This window comes from Pinus tabuliformis, chromosome 4_1 (assembly GCF_031772625.1).
Source record: "Pinus tabuliformis cultivar Carrire ecotype Pingquan chromosome 4_1, CPIR1, whole genome shotgun sequence".
Taxonomy (NCBI): domain Eukaryota; kingdom Viridiplantae; phylum Streptophyta; class Pinopsida; order Pinales; family Pinaceae; genus Pinus; species Pinus tabuliformis.
In genome coordinates, this window is record NC_142303.1 from 113,350,104 (window position 1) to 113,370,281 (window position 20,178).

Below are 20,178 nucleotides of genomic sequence, written 5' to 3' on the forward strand. Positions count from 1 at the left end.
ATCTTTATAATTTCGAATCTCCAAGTTCTGAAATTGTTTCCTGTGGTAGCCCTCTAATTCCTCTTTCCAACCCCACAAGTTTGATCAAGATTGGATTCTCCAAGAAATCTTTATGTCAAATCTCCCACGATAGCCTGATTATAGACTGGTTTCGTAAAGTGAAGTTGTACGGGATGACATGTGTCACTGTTTCAACCTTCAACCCTAAAATTGTTGCATGAAAACATCCATGAAATTTCAGCCAATTTTTACAGAATTCAACATGTTTCCGTAGGTCACCTATTTGAGATGAAACTAAGGATCATGCAAAAACCCTAACTTCATTCGATCATATCTTCGAAGATATAGTGAACCAAGATCTGAAATTTTTGCATGAATTTCATCATAATTTTTGCTTGTTGTGATAATAATTTCATCTTATGAACCTTCATAGAAAAAACATTACAACGAAAATTCCATGATGACCTATTTCCAGCAATGAAACCCTAGAATCCAAAGCTCTGATACCAAATGTTATGCAACTAGCTCATAAAATAAAAGAATAGATAGATCAAGAACTTCAAAATTAGAGTCTTAGAGGGGGAAACCTCCTTTACATTACACAAATGAACAATTATTGGATGATACAAATGACAAGACCTCCTTTCTATATATAGGATTTTAAGGGGTCACAATATAATGAGAGCTTACATAACAATAATATTGTAATGACACAACAATAACAATAGTGGGCTTCTATGTGGCACAATAATAACAATATGGGGACTACATGGGCACAACAATACAATAAGTGGGTTGCACTAATACCAATAAGGGGATACACTACTAGTATAGGGACCTAATAGAAGGAGGTCCAGATGACAAGTTGAGACCTTGAAGCCTGTTTTGAATTTTTGTACATCATTCATGACTTATATCATAATCACAGCCACGACATGTTTTTCTCAAACTATTGATTTCTATGTGTTGGTAGATATTATAGATGACTTGTCCAGATACAAATTTGATGGTGAAAAATGATCACCCTTGTTAATTCACACAATTTCGTTTTTGGGCTTTTATGATAGGAATGATGTCCGTTCGGATTACATCGCCTATGGGTTCTTTTCTTTCACGTTTGAAGGGTGCATCAAGAAATGGTGTCACACATTTCCCACAACCCCTATACACTCTTTCCATCACATGTTCAAATAATTATTCTGTTCTTTCATTCTTTGTGATAGTAAAGCAATTCATCACAAAATTTAAAATTGTGAAAATCATGTGACGAATCTCTTGAGCATTTTCACAATCGTTTTATTCATTACTGTAATGAATTTCATAAAGACAAACTTGACTGGAAATTTTTGGAGTAAATATTTCAGTATCTTGTTCACATCTATGAGAATCCACATGAGTTAGAATCTTTTGAACCTCTCCCAACATACCTTGGTGTTAGAGCTTCTAAATACGAGATGGAAAAGGTTGTTGTCCCAAGTGACCCTCCGTTACTTTCTCATCAAATAGTTCTAGTTCCATGGGTTGAGGTGGGAGAAGTTGAGAATCCACCTGTTTATCTGTCACCATCTCCTCCTACCCTGCTATAGACATTTTTGTGCCTGACATCACTGAGCATGAAATGTCAATAATCAAGGGGTCCAAAGTCCCTAAACATGTTGTTCCTACCCCTAGAGGAACAAGCCCAAGTAACCACAGCAATTCACAAAAGTTCTCCAGCTAAAAACACTCAAAACAAGGCAATTCTGGATCATGTCAACTGCTCCACTGAGCATCTGCGCTGAATGTCAACTACTCCACTGTCTACCTGCATTGAATGTAAACTGCAAAGAAGGCTACCTGCGCTGAGCGAGTTTGGACAAGTGGCAGAGTCATTCCTCAAGGTGTCAATGCCCAGGAAGCTTCCAAAATGACACTTGGATCAGGGAATTCGACTGGTGATGAGTAAGAGGTTCCAAATCTCCAAGTGGAAGCAAGAACCTCCAAGTGGACTCAAGAACTGAAGTGAGAGAGGACACTAGTCAGTCTCAGACCAGTCTCAAGCTGAGTCATCCTCTCTCTGATATCCCTATATATAGATCTCTCTCCATGAGGTCAAGGGAGGATGGAATTTGGTATTTGCAAAGAATTGATGTTGGTTTGTGGCTAGAAACATTGGGTGTGTTATGCTTTGAAGGGAGATGAAGAAGGAATTCCATTCTGCTGGGAAGGAGATGCTGGGTTGGAGCCCTATGGGTTGTATCTCTTCCTGAACCCTGTTACTTTCAATAAAGCTATCTTGATTCTTTCCTATATGCTGGTGTATGTTGTATGATTGCATTAGTATATTTGATTTACTTCTAATCCTGAATCATTTATAAATATGTATATTTGCCTTTGCATTGTGTTCTTCTCTTGTCGCAAGTAGCTGTTCTCTTGTCACAGGTAGATGTTCTCTTGTGATCTCGTGGGATTCAAGTAGCTGTTCTCTTGATCAAGCGAGGAGGCAAGTAGCTGTGGACACAAAAAGAGAAGAGGATCTAGTTCGAGGGACAACCGGAAGATAACGGTAAGTCTGCCAATCTCCTCTCTTTCATATTTCATAAAGGAAGAAATCATGATAGCTGTATTCGTTTGTTGCTAAGGCGCTGTCACACCTTAGGTGGATAGGATTGTCCTAAATAGGCATTTTTCCCCACAACAAATTGGCGACTCCGCTGGGGAAGAACTTGTTTATTCATTTCATTTGTGTTTCCGTCATTTTTTTACTTCATAGACTTGACAGCTACTATTGAACTGCATCTTTCCCGGATGCAAAGTAAAAGTTGCTGCTTTGATCCAGTGCGTTGGACTTGTCTATGATTTAAACTAGATCCACAAATGATTTGATTGATCCTTGTGATAGTCTTTAGTACCCTATCAAAGTATCCCTCTGTTTATACCTTGCTTGTGTTTCTGATTTGGCCTGAAACAGTTGATTTTTGAGCATTTTGTGACCCAGAAACCAAGGGAAACGAGAGTTTCTCTCTTCAGCGCAGGCACTGTGAAGGCAGTATGCATTTCAACGCAGGTCCCGAAGGGGCTACCTGCACTGAATGTCAAACTGACAGTGTTGGACCTGTGCTGAACCAGTGTGGCCTTGTGCAGCTGGGGTTCTTTGTCCTTTTTGCCCTGTTTTGGTCTCTGTCTTTGCAGCCTTTAACCAAGTATAGGTGCTGGTCTGATAACCCTTTTCTTTGCCTGAATTCCGCCCCAATTTTTGTACAAAAAGATTGTGAATGTTTTTATGTGTTTGTGGCGTCATTTACAGTCTTCCTTTGCATGAGTAAAGTAGTCTTTCTGTAGCCTTTGATTCAGATCTGATTGAAAGTGATCTTAGAAGAGAGTTCATTGGTTGTTTGTTCAGATTGATTATAGTTTTACTTTTGCTTATTGGTTTGAATTTGTTCTTTTCAAAGTATCATAACGAGTCTTTATTTCGAAAATTGCAAAGTGATTGTAATCTCTTCTACCCTTGTTGATTTCGAAGAAAGTGAACTTGTTTATTTTGATCATTGTAAAAGCAAATTCAAAGTTGTGCAAAAATCTTTCTTTGTAGGCATTTATACTAAGAAAGTGAAAACAAACACATGCATTGTGCATTTTGCATTTTATAAGTTTGCATGTTGGATTTAGGGAAAGTGCATTAGAGTGTGCTGATTGCTCTTTGAGAAAAGATAGTCGCTCTCTTTTCCCTTAGTAGCTAGGATTTTCAAAGTTGAAAGATTGAAAAGCTTGCTTATCATCTTAGACTGCATTTAGGAAGTTGTATCATACATCTCGTGGTGAACCTTGAAAGACAAACTTTAAAAAGATCAACCTAAAATAAACTGAATGAACCTAACAACGCTTTGTAACATAACGCACAACATAGAGGTCTAGGCTAGAGACGTGTTCCGGCGTCGTTAAGCCTAGTGACTGTCGATCTCTAAGAAGGTGGGTGATTCCTCCTGAGAGACGGTAGCGCTAGTACAGATTTGTGCTCCCACGTACCGTCGCGTATATATTGGGAGACCCCTATAGGAATATATCTTTTATCCTTAGGAAACCGTGTCGGCCGCCCTACTAATCGCAATGCAGTGAACACAACATTCACGAAGATCGACCACCCATACCATAAAATGTATTCTGTGGTTTTGCGAAAAGTTTGGCACACACTCTGCCTAGATCTCCAGAGCAGTTTCTTTTGGCCTTTTTCAGACTCTATAACAGAAAAAGTCCATCCGAGCATTTGTCACTTCGGGCTCGTTAAAACATCGAAGGAGACTAGAGTCATCTTTAGCTTTTTCTCGACTCTTTAAAACTGAAAAAGCAAGTTGTGTCTAAAAGCGTCGTTAATAATTTATTTTAAACGGAACAATCACCCTTTAATCCTGCGTTGATCTTTAGGTTGAAAAGATGGAGCACACCAACCAAGGAGTTCCCTTGGGTGGAAATCCTAGTCCCTTCTCCTCTTGGGGAGATGTTGGTGTGCCCCACATGGCCACATTGTCGCTTCCAGGACTGACAATTGGCCTACTAGTTTGGCTCTTTTCGACCAATGTCATTCAGAATACCACCACTCCTGAACAGTCGAGTCAATAGTTAGATCAGACAAGAGTTGCCTCCCAGCCTTCCACTTCATCTTCCTCCCCTCCTTCCTCTTCACTTGACGAAACTGGTCGATCAAAAAATCGAGTTCCTAAGGAGAAGAAGGAGAAGAAGAAGAAATAAAAGAAGAAGAAGGAGCCTAAGGCGACTGGGGGCAAACAAGTGTCATCTAACAAAAATCCACACACCGCACTCGTAAGGCCTAAATCGCCATGCGTCATATGCAGGGGAGACCATTTCCATAAAGATTGTCCCTGTATCCCACGGATACTGTTATCACCTAGAATTTCAGTCCATGTATTACAGTCCATGTACATAATGTTTTCCCAAACAAAAAAAAATTTCATTGTCATGTGTGTTGAATGGTTATGGTCTTGTGTGTGTTACTTAGGGATCATGTTTTAAAAAGGTATTGATGTGAATCATTACAAAAAAACCGTTAGTCATCCTCCATCATAATTCTTTAAGGCATGTCATGTCTTGTTTGCGTCATTGGTCCTTTGCGCAGTTTCGCAGCGCAGTCTGATTGGCCAATTTGGCAGCGTAATGATGTTTCCGCCTTTTCGTAGCGTGTGATCTATCAGCCATTTCGTAGCGAATTCTGTCCATTTATAGTTGTTTGCGCTACGGAATCGGGGATTCGGGGTTTCTGCAGCGCGTTTTCTTGAAATGTCAAGTCTGGGGGGATGAGTCATTAGGTCCGTCCATATGTTGTCAGTTGAGGTCCTCTCCAGGTCATTATGGGTCATCATTCCGCCATGAGGTTCAAAACCACGCACATAAACATCATTCAGAGTGATTTTATGATGTATGGTAGTGTCATGATATTTGTCATTAGTGCGTAAACTGTTTTGTTTGTATGACAAGATTATTGAAGCGAAAAGGAGCCCGAGTTTTCATTTAAAAGGACCTGTTTGCAAGCGAGCCTGCATCCCAAAGTTTGAAGTTCTCTTCTGAGTTGAAGCTGCTGTTAGTTTTCTGTCCGAAAAGTTTTCAAAGTAAAATGGAGAAAAGGGAACATCGATCCGGTAGGTGCCAAAGAACAGAACCAGTGGGGCTTGATATTACGTTAAAGGATGAAGGTGTAGCAAGAGCTTTTAAAAACGCTGGTTGCTGGAGGTTTTGTGAGAAGTTGCAAGGAGGGCACGCAGAGGTAACAAAAGCTTTTGCATTGAATTTTACTGGTTTAAACTCTAAGGTGTCAATGCTAGAATTCCCTGTATCCCCAGAAGCCATTTCTAATGTGACTGAGATCCCTAGAGGTGGAAATGAATGGTTCAAAAATTTTAAATTCGACATGAGCCCATGTAAGGAATTTTTGAAGGAGCCTTATGTAAATGAGGATCTCACGAAAGCTGTGCCAAGGAGTTACGTGAAGGAACATTTTTCCTTGCTCCTCACATGCATCCAAAAGTATTTAACATGCGAAGGGAGGTATAACAAAGTTTATTCATATCATTTTAAACTTTTGTTACATTTCACAGGCAAAGCATCAATTGATATCCCTTTCTACTTATTCAGAAGCCTAAGTAAAATGTGTGATAAAATTCAGCTGAAAAAAGATGACTGTGAAACATCACTGTTCCATCATGGTTTGGTGAAGTTGTTAGTGTTAGATGGTTTGCAGAAGATTGGTAAAGATTGGGACTCCTTTATTTTTATGGCTGGCTTTCAGAGCAAGACGGGCCTTACTCCATTGCCTGTTAGGGAAAGGGAGAAAACAATTGAAGAACCTACTCTTGCTGAGATCAGAAAGGAGGTGAAAGATCTAAAGAAGTCCAAAACCAAGTTGACAAAACTAGTGAAGCCTGTGGTGATCAAGGAGACACCTAAATCATCATCAAAAGAGAAGGTCAAACAGAAGAAGGATGCACCTGCACCAAGTGAAGTTGAAAAGGTATCAAGAGTAAAAACCAGAGGTCAGTTAAGCAAGGAGAAGGGTAAGTCAATTGCTGTTGAAGAAAGTCCTATGTCAAAAGCTAGTTTAACTGATTTACTTGAAGCAATTGAACTTGAACAAGATCAGTCAGTGCAGATTGAGCCAATGGAGTTTGAGCAGGACCAGCCAGTGCAACCAATGCACATTGACTTAACCCAATCTTCACCAGAGGGCCTGAAGAAATCAAAGGCTTCAAAAAGGTTACGGTTTGAGGAGCCTAGTGAAGAAGACAAATGAAAGAGGCCGAGAAAGTGCATAAAGAGGAGGCAGCTGTTAAAATGCCTAGTACAGAGTTTCTTGAGGTTTTGACTAAAACAGTGCATGCAGCCAGGAGTAAAGACAAAAGTAAAAAGGTTATTATTAGCCAAGGAGGGAATGTCATAGCTATTAAGAACCAGGCAGGAAAAACCCAGGAAGAGGTGGCTCAAATAAGGAGTTTTTCTAGGGAACGTGCAATGAGATATGCTAGTTATAGAAGGGCTGTATTAAGAGGCAGCACAAGTCTACTAAGGCAAGCTGGCTCAGGGTCTGATGTATTTTCATGGATGATACCAGCACTTAAGCAAGCAAAACACGTACGAAAGCTGAACATGTGTCTGAGATCAGAAAATAAGGCTTTGAAGGAAGAGGTTAGCAGTTTGAAGAAGAAGCTAGGTAAACTAGCTCACTGATTTAAGAAGAAAGGTGCTTTTCAAATTTTGATAAATTTTGGTTCAAGTTCTATCATTTTGAAACTATTTAAGGTCCCTAACACCTGTACAAAATATCTGAAGAAATCATGAGTTTAAGCAGAAAGCGCTGCAAGATAAATATGTTTTGTTTTGTCAAAAAGAGTAGTTTCGTAGCGCGCTACGAAACTACTGTAGAACGTTGTTTTATAAGAAAACAATGAAATTTGATGATGAGGTCAGCGAATTTTGAAAGGAATGCCTCGAGGACAGGAGGGAGATTATACATGGATATCATAGCAGCTCAAATAGTGACAGGTGTGAGTTTTGAAGAAAAAGTGAAATATTTTGTTTTTTGCTAAAGTTTTCTTAAAGGCACTTTATGACCGAATTACTAGGGTTCTGGTAGGGTTACCGGGATTTTTGGTTAGCACACCTGTTCAGTCCACAAGGCATCCAGATCATGAGGCATATGGTGTTATGCGTTGTTATTGAAGGATTAAAGAGCTTGGAGCGTGGTCTTTAAATGGTGAAGAAGAATGGAAGACAGGGACCGTGAAAATAGGGTGTTCATGTTTACTAATTAATGAGCCATCTACACAGCTAGCACCCGAAGGCCAGCTCGTTCAGTGAATGTTCCTCAACATATCTCAGCCACAACAGAAATTGTACAGCTGTCAAGGATCCAAGGAGAATCATGCATACGAGGAGATAGAGTTGGACTTTCAATGTAATTAGGACTCTATGTATTTACAGCACAATACCTTATGTATTTAATAAGTTTGTTTAGAAATAGATAAGGTTAATTAATGGTAGATCATCGAGCTCTCCCCTCATGCTTGTTGAGGAGACTCAAGATAGTTTTAGTTTTGGTTTTCCTATATATAGTGAAAACTCTGATGTAAGTAGGGTTGGAGATTTATGAAAAAACAGAGTTTTTATCAGCTCATGTAAAAGACTTTGACAGTAATATAAAGATTACTTTTTCTTCCCAAGATTCATCATGTGTTCAATGCTCAGAATATGTGTGGTTTTGTCATTATCCTTTATATATTTTACAGCTCACTAAATGTGCAATCACTCTGAATTCACCTAGTGCTCAGACTTCCTGTGTATATTTATGAGTTGTGTTTCTTTTTGAGAAATGTTTTGAGTGTTAAACATTATATGCCTTGGCTTCCATGATTGAGTGATTAATAGTTTACTGCAGAAGTGTTTGAATCCATGAGCCCAATGGAAGAAGTGTTATTTTGTTGTTCCAACCAGCTTTATTTTCATGAACTGTATGAAGAGTTAGCCATCTGTTCTTGTAATTGATTCTTATCAAAAATATGTGAGAGAGCCCTCTCTGACTAAGGAGGCTAAGCCTTAGTCTAAAGTCTGGTTGAAATAGTTACATGAGATCTTGCTAGGTAGCAGCCCTTAGTACTGCTTTTGTGATAACAGATACTAAGAGACTGGTCCCCCGTTTGCACAATTCGGGAGCATCGACCTCTGATAGTCATGTCGACTGCTCACCATCAACTAGTGGGAGTGAAGCTCCAGGACAGAATGGGAGAGTCAAATTTCCCTGCAGACTGTGTGAAGGTGATCATGCCATCCACCGTTGTCCCTTCTTAGACGAGGCAAAAAGAGTTCTGGAAGATCGCCCGATTTTATGAGCGAATCTTCCTCCTGGATATCAAAGACTCCTGCCAAGTCCCTCACTAGTTGAGAATCCGGCTGAACCACTTAGATGGTCAGCCGAAGCACCTGTCATTGAAGAAGAACCGTTTGGATCCATGCCTGACGAAAGTCAAAAGGTTGATACGGTAGTTGACCCGGTTTTGCCTTCAGAGGCTCCATCTTCGAATGACACCATCACAGAGGAGAATACAGACGACACCGTCCAGGTTCTCTTCATCAGCATTGACTCTGATGATCAAGGGGGCAATGCCACCATTCCTTTGTCGCAGGAAGGAAGTTCATCAGAGCGCTATCCAGCCGTATATTTGGTCCCACCGCCAAGCAACCTGGTTGTGTCCTTTGATTGGAATCAACTAGGCAGACCCCGGTTGCCAGCCAGTGTGCCATTCAGAATTATTTGTCAAATATACAGAATGCTAATGGCTGGCACTATCATTGATGAGGGGGCATCTGTGAGTATCCTTTCCTCTATTTCTTGGAGAGCGCTTGGTTCGCCAGCACTCTTACCTGAGATGAGAAATCTATCAGGTTTTGATAAAGGAACCAGTCGACCTTTAGGGATCCTCCCCAATGTGCCTATAACATTGAAAGGGAAGATCGTTCAAATGAACTTGATGGTCGTTCAAGGACCCTTGGATTATAACCTACTCCTTGGACGAGACTATATATATTGCATGGGAGCTGTAGTCTCCTCACTCTTTAGAGTAATGTGTTTTCCGCATGAAGGAAGAATGGTCAAGCTCGTGGACCAACTTTCGTTTCCCGGATCACACATCGCAAATAGTCATGTGCCATCCCTAAATGGTCTATTCATGCAAGAAGTGTCTCAACCCACGGTCCGTCCTCCTGATGAGCGCGATTAATCCGGGACGATATGACTGGAACCCAGGGGGCATGCATCCTGGCCTGCTTCGGCAGGGAAACTTTGGGTATAGGGTAGGTTTCCGTGGGAGAATATGACTAGTCTGTACCCCGTCCATGGGTGGAAGAGGGGTTGTTCTGGAATAAGATTCTCTTGTCAAAGTTATGAGAGGGCGGGGGGTCGTCACTCACCTTTGTTTATTTCGGTAGACATTGCCAAAGAAGTGTTTTGTTTGAAAGATTAACGAGACAATCTTTGGGTAACCTAAAAGAGGTAAGCCTCTCTCGATTAAAACAAATGTTTTGGCGGAGGGTAAGTAGAGGTAACCTTGAAACTCTGTTTTATACCTAGGGGCATGCAAACCTTTTGGAGTGCAAACAAAGAGCGGTTATTTATCTGTTTTTTGGGTTAGCCGTTTCCTAACTTGTATAAAGAAAGGATGGGGAGCAAAGCTTAGTGAGATGAAGCTCCATAAAAAATAGAATCTTGTTGAGACACTCTTATCAAAAGACTGGGTAAATCGAGCAGTTTTAGCATAAAGTTCATGCTCGTTAAAAAATAAGCGCAAGATCCGAGCAGTTTTAACGCGGTCTTCATGCTCGTTAAAAAATAAATATAAGCAGTGAGCAATGTTTCCTCCAGAGTTTAAGCTCATTTTTATCTAAAAAATGAACCTACCCCGGTAAATAACCACTGTGATTGTAAATTTATCAGCCATAAAAACCTTGGTCGTGTTTGCACCTGTCACCTCCATCTTTCATTTGGCCGATCGTTCACCCCCATATGATTGTTTACCCATTTTGAGGAACAGCTGCGAAGAGTGATTTCACCTAGCCATCCTTGTGACACTGCCGTGATTGGAAAATTCCAACCTGTACCTGGAATCAGTTGCTATCCCTGTTTATCACTCGTTCCTCAAAAGACGAGTCTTATTTAAGCTCTTTTCAACTGACTCGTAAAATATGAAAAGATTTCCGAGTTTTGGCCTTCCAGCTCGTTAAAGGACAGGAAGAGCTATCCCTCCTCTAGATTTTAATCTTTTTGGACCTGAGGGATTATTGCACAAAAAGATCGAGCGCTTGTTTTGTTCGGCTCGTTAAAGATATCGAAAACTCATCCCTTCTGTATTGTTTTATACTTTTTCAGACTTAAGGGATTAGATGACGAAAAAGGAATTTTGGAGTTAACTTTATGTACCTTTTCAGACTCTCTAAAAATGAAAAGGACCGAGTTATCCTTGTCGTTAGACTCGTTAAAATTATTAAATAGCGACAAACTTGTCTTTAGACGAGAACGAGTTTCACTATCGCTAAGCTCGTTAAAACATAGCGATGGGCTTGCCCGAAGGGCAGGTAATAGAACAAGCATATGTTATCCTCCTCAAGCTTGACAAAAATAAAGAGGTACTGGTCAGTAATGACTGGGGAAAAATTGGGAAAAAATCAAGAAAACTTTGATGGTAGCAGGTCGCTCTTGAACATGACACTTTTCCTCCGTATCACATTCGGGTTGGGTTGTTTCATTCACTGGTCACATCACCATGGTCTTTCCATACCATCCATATTTTGGGTAATGCTACCGATCCATCGCATTAGTTTCGCCATATGTTCAAGAGAAGTCGTTCAGAAAGAGTCAATCGGGTCCCATCCACTGCCATACATTATCCTTCATCCATTCATGACCGCCACCCTGAATCATATGTCACAGATTGTTTTCACCTCCATTAAAATCATTAGCTCCGTTCCGTGTCACTGATGTTGGATTCATTAAGGCCCTCCTTTGACGGATCGCTCCTTGTCGACATCAGCTCATTATCCAAGGAGTTGATCTAGGAACAACCCCTTCAGTACTTTGAAGCTTGCATGCCTCAATGGCAAGTTTCTCACTTCCGGCGATAGGTACACATCAATGACCTTCGACCAGAAGATTTTACGTGGTGTTTGATGCCAAGTCCTTTATTCACACCACGTGAATTGTACTGCAGTACCTTGAGGGTCATTATCATTATCGGTGATTCCTCTCGCGCTTGTTAACGGTTTACATCATTGACCGGTAATCAAGCGATGTCTTTCCATGTTCGACTTCAGTGCAATTCTCACATGGATCGACTTGTACCTAGAGTGAAGATCGAACGAGTTTGAAGACCCTAGATCTAGTTTCATCCATCCGGGCTGCGATATATATTCAGGAAAAATAAAGACATTTGACATGTACATCATTGCAGCAGATGATCATCCTACTCAAAGGATGATAATTTCACTAACATTATCAGTCTACCATCAGACGATCGTCTGTTCTATGTACAAAAATGAATTTATAAAGCTGAGCATGGGAATGCCCGCCTCAACTAGATCATGAAAGCAGTATGAATCATAATGTATTGTATTGTATTTTATTACAGGTCTCCTCCCAGCAGATGGATGAACTTCGGACCCTCCTGGATAAAGCATTTCACCCGATAAACGGCCTCATACTTTAGGGGGCAACTGTTATAGACATTTTTGTGCCTGACATCACTGAGCATGAAATTTCAATAATCAAGGGGTCCAAAGTCCCTAAACATGTTGTTCCTACCCCTAGAGGAACAAGGCCAAGTAACCATAGCAATTCACAAAAGTTCTCCACCTGAAAAAACTCAAAACAAGGCAATTCTAGATCATGTCAACTGCTCCACTAAGCATCTGCGCTGAATCTCAACTACTCCACTGTCTACCTGCGTTGAATTTCAACTGCAAAGAAGGCTACCTGTGCTGAGTGAGTTTGGACAAGTGGCAGAGTCATTCCTCAAGGTGTCAATGCCCAAGAAGCTTCCAAAATGACACTTGGATCAGGGAATTCGACTGGTGATGAGTAAGAGGTTCCAAATCTCCAAGTGGAAGCAAGAACCTCCAAGTGGACTGAAGAGCTGAAGTGAGAGAGGACACTAGTTAGTCTCAGACCAGTCTCAAGATGACTCATCCTCTCTCCAATATCCATATATATAGATCCCTCTCCATGAGGTCAAGGGAGGCTGGAATTTGGTATTTGCAAAGAATTGCTGTTGGTTTGTGGCTAGAAACATTGGGTGTGTTATGCTTTGAAGGGAGCTGAAGAAGGAATTCCATTCTGCTAGGAAGGAGATGCTGGGTTGGAGCCCTATGGGTTGTATCTCTTCCTGAACCCTATTACTTTCAATAAAGTTATCTTGATTCTTTCCTATATGCTGGTGTATGTTGTATGATTGCATTAGTATATTTGATTTACTTCTAATCCTGAATCATTTATAAATATGTATATTTGCCTTTGCATTGTGTTCTTCTCTTGTCACAAGTAGCTGTTCTCTTGTCACAGGTAGTTGTTCTCTTGTGATCTCGTGGGATTCAAGTAGTTGTTCTCTTGATCAAGCGAGGAGGCAAGTAGCTGTGGACACACAAAGAGAAGAGGATCTAGTTCGAGGGACAACCGGAAGATAACGGTAAGTCTGCCGATCTCCTCTCTTTCATATTTCATAAAGGAAGAAATCATGATAGCTGTATTCGTTTGTTGCTAAGGCGCAGTCACACCTTAGGTGGATAGGATCGTCCTAAATAGGCATTTTTCCCCACAACATACCCCATCTGCTCAAGATTTCTACGCAGATTTGGACTGAAAGCCATATGATCGTCATGTGGTCTTATTTCCTCAACCTTAATCTGTTGGCTCCTTTGATCCTCCGTATTTTGGTGTGTTTTATTCATCCATGTCGAATCTCACATGTGATGTTCACAAGGATCAAGTTTGGGATGGGGTTGGTGTTGAATAGACAACCTATGTTATCATTTTTGATGAGTATGTGTGGGAGTCTGAACAAGAATCTATAGTGAAGGATGACCTCTTATTGTTTGCACCTAATCCGCTTTCTCCTGACATCTACCACAGTTCTGTTATTTATGTTCCATGTTGTGAAATTCCACTTCTAGATGTTTCTATTTCTGATCATGCACAGGATAGTGGGATGTCATTCTCTCATTTGATTGTGGAGAGGAAAAAGCTATCTCCCTAGATCAACCCAATTGATGAGCACCAGTATTGCAGCAAGAATGCTGCAACTCTTGGGTCTACCAACTTTACTTCATCAACCCGGGGTTCGTACAAACATGGAGGTGATAGTGTTGTATACAAAAATAGATGTAATGGGTCCACTCTTTGTCACTACTAAGCTAGGGTTTATCAAACCAACCTTCTATTGATTTAGAAGAAGTTTGATTACCAATTGAGAAAGGATAATTTTACCCTAATTGATAGGATTGAAATGCTACCTACTACAGTAATGAAAGACTGAAATAGACGCCTAAAATACACAACTCATCTAGCTACTTGTTAATATATGTTGATTTCAAAAGAATTCTAATTTAACACATGTGAAATATTAACTACCCTAAGCATGGAATTTGATCTAAACAAGCACTTAATTGTTGTGCACATGAATAAACATAACAACCTTTTTCTTTTTATCATTTTGTAAAAACATGAATGTTAATCCTTCTTGGTTGCATGGCAGGTGAGATAGGTGTGGAGGGAGATTAGTGTAATGGGTCAGATGGCTTGGTAGGAAAGCAGGGGTCTTCTCCTAGCTTTCTTGATTATTTTTTCACAAATCAGGCTCAAAATAGGCCACTACAGGTTTTCCTACAAGATCTCCTAGTTCACCTACATGATCCCCTTGTTTTCCTACAAGAATAGATCAAAAGCATAAGGCATGATTTGGAAAGTGGTATGGACCTTAGGGAAGGTGACGAATGGAAGAAATAAGTCAAGGGAGTGGTTGGAACTCACTTAGAACTCAAACAAAGCTTTATGATGGTTTGATTTGCTCAATAAGCATAGCAAGTTGTCTTTGTAAAATGATACTCCGAATTGAGAACTTAGTGGCCCATGGTGATCATGGGTGGATATGGTTTGGCTAAGGCTGATGGCATAAGGTCTTCTTGCAATGTAGAAACTTCTGCAACATATATATCATTGATGGCATTTATCCATAAATCATCTCAAAACAAGAAGAGTTTATAAAAATATGAGAAAATGGAATTTACATCATTTATTTTCCATGTTCATGCATGGAAATGCTGGAAATGTACTATGAAAGCAACATGAAATCTAATACAAAACTTAAGATATCAGAAATGAAAACTAAAACCTATCTTCTAAAACTGAAAGAGGATGACATAATTAGTAGAAGAACCCTAAATTTCATAACGAACCATAATTTTGTATTTTTGGGTTGAATGGGAGTTGTTCCTCAAGCCATGGTCATTGAAGGGAGGAATGAGGTAAGAGACAACCGTTATCAGCGTTTTTTTGAATGTTTTCTTATCTCTATCATGCTACTGCTAAAGCTATGCACAAATGGAAGAAAACTAATCAAATCTACCAATACTTGCAATTTAGCAACACCAAATCAATTTAACAACTAATCTATGATATGCTAGGCATACAAGTATACTAAGAGGAACCTCTACTGCTAGGGTTGGGACCTAATCATAGAGCTTCATCCATATGAGTCAACTTAGTGTTGGATCAAGGGAATGATTCGCATTTTCATTAACATGTCAAAAAAAAATGCATAAGAGTGTTTGGTCACAATCCTTCAACTCGATAACTACTTAGCTATCTTGCATAAAAAATCCGAATTCTAATGAGGCTCTAGGCCTCTTTATTTATACAACTAAAGTTTCCAAAAAATTCCTTAAATATAGGAAGGCTTGGCTCCCAACATTGAGATTAATTGGTTCTTAACTATCACTGGCTTTTCTACCAATGATCCTCATGACTCATCTACCTACAACTCCGAGATGGCGTGATTTGATTGAGGAATCTTCAATTGATTGAGGATTTAATGAGGGAGATCCATCTCCCATAATCTCCCCTTCTTGTCTCATTCGAGTTCCTGCACCCTAATTAGCCATAATTTTCTCCCAAAAACCTGCAATCAATGCACATTAGACCACTATACATGACATCTTACTTTTACTCATCTCATTAAGCAAAATATAATTAAAACATGTAAAGAATTATGAGAAGAGTTGATTTTAGTAATCTTAGAGGTGTATTAAGGCCCATATATTTTACCCAATGATGATAATCACCACCAATCTCTCATCTTACCTTTCCGGAAACACAAATGGTGAAACTCATCATTTTTCATCATCCCCTCTTTGTGATTCGTCATATCATGAGGATGTCATTGTTCATCATCTTGAATTTTCTGATCATGGTTGTTGTGATCTTTTCATTCGTTCATCTGATCACTATTTTATTCATCTATTGTTGATATTTCTAAGCCACTGGTCTTTGATGACCCATCTTCTAATGAAGTGGAAACTCCTCAAGTTGTTGAGGCACTTTGGCTTGATTTGATGGTTATGTCAGGTTCTTGTAGCCATGAGGTCAGTTCCACTTCTGATCAGAAATCTATTGAATCTCCCTAGGATCCTAATCTCTCTACTGTTTACATTGAAAATAATCCACTTCATAGTTTTCACATCCTCCACCAGAATAACTCGATCCTATTTATCATGCATTGGAGGAGTCATACGTAGCAAGCACTTGCGAAGTGAAAATTTTATTCTTTCTTCATGTTTCCTCGTGTGTCACATTTGAAGGTGTGTACAGGATTTTCATCCATGCGCAATGTTACAAAACATCACGATACATCTGGAGAGTGGCTTTCATGTGATTTCAATCTTTTCATTTATGTGGATGCATTCAAGATTCAGATGATTTGGTTTGCATTGTTTCATCTTTCTTGTTTGTTGGTATACTTGAATATCTTTCTCGTCAATCTTGTTTTTGCCTACATGGTGATGAGTCTCATCAATAGGTAAACATATGGGCCTTGATTCCACTCTCCAACTTATTAAAATCAACTTTTCTCACATTTCTTTACATATTTTATTATCTTTTGCTTACTGAGAAGGTTAAAGGTGAGATGTTATGTTGTTGGGCATGGAACCCCTCCACAGCATGTTTTAGGGCTCAAAGCCCAAGTTTTTGTCAAAGATTTTGTAAGACTCCGTGAATTGCGGGTGCGGAGCGCGAAGTATAGGATGAGTCATAGGGCTGTCCTCCCTAAAGTATTGTAATGTAATGTAAAGTCATGTTGGCCTACCCATGGTTCGCGGACCATGGGATTGTATAAATAGAGCAAGGCTATAAGTGTAAAGATAGCGAATTAGAGAGAAGAGAAGGAATGATTCAAGAATAGAGTAAAAGTCTAAATGTTTCGGTCATAGTGATAGGAAGAGGCTCTGTAGCTGAGTACGTAGAGGCCTAGAAGAGTCTGTAGCTAAGTGCGTGGAACCTTGCAGTTGAGTGCATAGGGTGGTGTCAAGTCTGTAATTTGGATCGAAGATTAATAAAGAGAAATTGATTCCTATTTCTATGTATTTGTGGTGCATTGTCTTCTTTACATTTATATTGGTTTGTTTATCGTGCGCACTATTATGATTGCTGAATATGTTGTAACAATCATTAATCTTACATACACAAGTTAAGTAATCGGGTAATAACAGATTAAATAACATAGAACTTGGGTATTATACGGTTTTCACCTCGAGTAGGGCTGCACGGAAGTAGCATCACAGGTTACGAAGGGATAACAAGTGTGCATAGCGATGTGCACCCAGGGTCAAAACATGTATCTCCAAAAGCTCATCAGACATTCCCAGGGTGCGGAAACCTAGTTCTAGCACACTCCCATACTACGTCGGGTGAGACCTCAGTCCGCGTTGTGTGGATTGTTGTTGAAAGGGCTAGTAGTACCAAGATTTTCTTGGCTAAATCACTTTTGAACCTGGGTCGGGCCCATACAAGCCAACAAATGGTTCTATTGTGAGGAACAAGATCTTCATAAGGGATGTCTGATGTCGTGCCACTGGAATCCAAAAAAGAAATAAATTGAAGAGATGTTGGACAAGAAGATTCATGAGCTCGTGATGCAGGAAAACAAAACTCCACGAGTATTCAAGGAACGGTGGTTGGAATGCTACTTGTATACAGAAATCCACAAGATTTTCTTTGCATCCTTTCGTTCTGAGTTCTATGAGTGGATCGCGAAGTTAGCAGACAGCCAGGGAAGGTGTAGGCTCAACAAACTGATAGTGTGGACTCCAGAATTAGTGTGTAGACTAGAAGTGTCAAGAGATAAGAGTGCATGAGCTGTGGACCATTGGCTCGACCGGATAATAGTAGGATTTATCACTGAGTTTACGGTAGACACGACCATTAGCTATAGTGAGGCGGAGTGATGTTTCTTCAAGGGACTGCAAGGTAAGTATAATAGATCTTTGAAAACTTGGATTAAAATGCTATTGTGTGAAAAGCATGTTATGCAAATAAATTAATTTTTGGGACTACACAGAGCGGGAATATCTATAGATCGGAAGCAGTGAAGGACTAGAAACCAGTCCATTAATTTCAACCTCATGGGAGAGCGAGGAAGAGCTCACGAAGTTTTCTCTGAGAAGTGCAGTTAGTTTGATATGCCAGTGAATTCTGTGTTTACCACCTCCACCCACACCACCACCCGTTTCACCCCCCTCACCTCCATCTCCACCCACCCCACCTCTGCCATCACCACAAGTCAGTATGGAAAGTGCAATCAAATTACCGGTATTTAGAGGAGTGGGGAATGAAGATCGAGACCAATTTTGGTTCATGGTAAGAGAAGTATGGGAAGCACAAGGCATCATGGATGACAATAATAAGAAGGCTACATTGGTGAGCCCTCTGAAGGATAACACATTAACATGGTATATCAAGCATTGTAATTGTTACACAGTAATTTGTCACCATTTGTCACCGTCCCTGTTACCCCTCTCCCGCACACTGGAGGACTCATTCCGGGACTTGTGAGAAGTGACATGACCTGAAACCACTTGCATCATATTCCTCTAAGTATGAGCTTCATATGCCCTGAAGACATCTCCTGCAGAATACCCATGAAAATAGCTCTTTTTGCATTAGCGCGGGTCCACAGTGTACTTCCCGCGCCAATGGGGGAAATCCTCTAAAGAGGGCACGCTATTGGTGCTCTGTCTCAGAGTCGCACTCGCGCCAACCGAATTGAGTAAAGTTTTCAACCAACAAGCTTCTGAAGGTTCTCCTTAACCCATTCACCAACTGAATCTATGTTGAGCTAGGATGGTTTGGCTTCGAATCTCCATAGAAGGGAAGTGGTTTGCCACCTTTCATGGAAGTTTCTAAGTGATAAAGCCAATCCCATGAATAATTTGGTTGATCCTATCTCTTTACTCTCTATCTATAAAAGCTTGTCTCTATGCCTTGAGCAAGCTAGTTCCAGTTCCAGCAGAGTGCTAGTGATAGTAAGAGTTCCAGGAGTTCAAGAGATTGAAGTTGCAAGAGCCTTCTTTGCACCCATAAGGCCAAATCTAAGTAGAGGAGATTCTTGTCACCCAAGAGAGAGAGGCTTGTTTCCCATCCCAACAAGCTTTGCAAGACTTGTGTAGCTGACTACCCAGCCAAAGGAGGATTTGACGTCAGAACAATGGTTGTATTCTTCTTTGTTATTTATCAATAATAGATGACTATCATTATGGTTCCACTCTCATTGTCCTATGATTGATGTTGAGTTATATCTTTTCTGACTGATATATAGTTGCATCTATTGGATTTTATGCTTCTATTTGTATTGTTATTTGCATGTGCAGGTGTCTAATCACAGAGATCGTGGGGATCGTGACCGGCCGAGGCAAAGGAACAAGGGTGACGTCTCTTCTACGAATATTAGCATTGAAATCCAAGTAGGTTCTCATCATCCACTTTTATTTGCAATTAGGGACCTGCGTGATAGCATTGTTTGATTGTTTCTAGACCCGGTCTGGGCTAGTAGGGATCGTCTCTGTCCGTAGAGAGGATTTACCTCCACAACAATTTGGCGACTCTGATGGGGAATTGGCTTGTTGTTTAATCTGTAAAATTTAGACGGAGCCTGAAGTACGGCTAGATAGCCTTCGAAACACTATTGCTTTGCATTAGCGAAGTAGATCAACGCCACTTTAGTCAATCTCCGGTTTGGTTTACAGACTAAACAACTTGGAGTTTGTCTTGTCTCTTTGGTTTCTCTTGTTTTGATTGCTTAGATAGCTTTCTGGGTTGGATGCTCTGTTGTCTCTTGCTGCCTGGTCTGTCTGGATACTGTCGACCGAGCCTTGGACTGCTTGTTTTTATTTTTAAGCTAGCAAACTTGATTGGCACTGTTTTTTGCATGACAGTCGCGCCAATTGGCGCCACTTGCCAGTGTACAGCCCGTGCCAATCCTCAATTGGCGCTAGTTTTCCACCTGACAGTCATGCCAGGCCTGTGAACTTTTCCAGTTTGCTTGTTTGCAGCCTTCCAAGCTTGGGTTTTATGTCTAGCTACACCTTTTTCAATCACTTGAG